The 1,947-nt window shown below is 32.8% G+C and overlaps 1 non-coding gene across 1 annotated transcript; it reads left to right on the forward strand.

Moving 5' to 3' along the window:
* The first annotated feature begins 1,448 nt into the window (after nt 1–1,448).
* On the forward strand, nt 1,449–1,555 carry LOC143689201 (U6 spliceosomal RNA). The gene has a single exon (XR_013178662.1). It is a non-coding gene; the product is annotated as a U6 spliceosomal RNA (small nuclear RNA).
* The last annotated feature ends 392 nt before the right edge of the window (nt 1,556–1,947 follow it).

Consider the following 1,947-nt stretch of genomic DNA (forward strand, 5'->3'; position numbering starts at 1 on the left):
TAAGAAATATATGCACTCAACTTAAATAAATAAGAGTAGAAATATGGAAAAATTGATTCAAGAAAGATTATGTAAATAAAAAATGAATTTAAAATTTCAAATTTTGGAAAATACCCCCTATTACCATTTTAATCTTTTGTACCTCTCAAATATATGATTCTTGAGATATCTTTACTCCATTTAAAGCCTTCAATCATCATCTAAGTCCAAAGATAATGACTCCCAGATGTTCATCATCAGCAAAAACTTTTTCTTACATAGGTAAGAAAAAGTAAGTCTTACCCTGGTTTCCAAATCCATAAAGGGTTTTGTCATTGATATATCATCTCCTATCACTCTTCTTCACTTACATTAAATGGTAAATAAAGTGGAAATTTTCTGTAACATCTACCATGTCTACTTCATTTCTGCCTTAGAATCTTTGACCTTATGATTTCCTTGGACTAAAATGCTCCTTATCAAACTATTTGTTGCTGAATCAAAAAAAGCTGTGTAAAATAACTTACACATCTGGGGCGCTCCTTTAGGTGTTGGGAAAACAGCAGTGATTAAGAGGAAAAAGACTCTAACCCCATGGAGCTTGCATTGTAGTGTGGAAGAAAGATAGTAAAAAATTGACATGTAATTCGGAGAGGGTTAAGCATTATGGAGAAAAAATAAGTAGCGTAAGATAAACAGAGAATTGTGGATAAGATGGAACATTGCTAGTTATGAAGAAGGACATGATAGTATGGTCATGATAGTATGACAGTCACTGAAGGAAATGATCGTGTAATCCACAAGACTATCAGGAGCAACAGCAGTACTGGCAGAGGGGAGAACCAACACGAATCCTGGAGACAAAGATGCACTTGACTGCTTCAAAAGACAACAGAGAAACCAGGGTTTAGAGCAGAGTGGACAATGGAGAGAGAGTTAATAGCTATAATTAGAAGTTTAGCTTTACTCAAAATGAATTAACTAGAAGTCTTTGGAGAATATGCATGCAGAAAGTGCTATGATTTCAGTCTTATAAGGAACATTCTGGCTGCTAAATATGGAATATATTCCATGAGAGCTAGACTGGAGGTTTTTGTGATGACACAGGCAATAAATGTCAACAGTTTGTACTACATTAGGAGTGATGGAGAATGACATCTGCTTAAATATTATCTCTTCAGAGGTACTATCCATGATTACTCAACTAATCACTTCATTGTAAATATTCACAGCAATAATCACTGTATGATTTTTATTTATATATCTATGTCTATTTACATACATACATACAGATAGATACATAGATATACAAAAATGACTTGTTCTTTATTGCTTGTTCCCGTCTATAATAATGTAAGACCCTCTAAATCATAGGTTTTGGATTCTGTATCTTTGTATCCCCTATTCTTTGAATAGCGCCCAAAATATCAAGTATCTTATTATGTATTTGTAAGTTTAATAGTAAAAGAGTGCTCACTTCAGCAGCACATATACTAAAACTGGAACGATACAGAGAAAATTAGCATGGCCCTTGTGAAAGGATGGCATGCAAACTTGTGAAGCATTCCATATTAAAAGAAAAACAATGACTAGAAAGCTCTATGTGGATATCACACAAACACTTCATAAAAAATGAAGTCAAAATTGAATTCATCAACTTGTCCTACCTGAACCCCATCCATCTCTTCCATTCCTTTTCTCAATGAATAACATCATAATCCATTCATTTTCTTAATGCGTTCACTAGTATTCAATTTTTCATTTCCTCTTAGCATGATTATCAAAATAAAATCTTCTCAATCCTTGAAAATATTTCATAAAATTACTGCATTTTTTCTACTCTTTTTTGCTCCTTTATTTTTATGGCTCAAAATAACCACTTATTGTTAGGACTTTTACAATAGTCTCTTTATTAGTTTCTCTTCTTCCATTTATATTCCTGATTTGACATGTTACAATCAGAGTGAC

Source organism: Tamandua tetradactyla, chromosome 6 (genome assembly GCF_023851605.1).
Source record: "Tamandua tetradactyla isolate mTamTet1 chromosome 6, mTamTet1.pri, whole genome shotgun sequence".
NCBI classification, from domain to species: domain Eukaryota; kingdom Metazoa; phylum Chordata; class Mammalia; order Pilosa; family Myrmecophagidae; genus Tamandua; species Tamandua tetradactyla.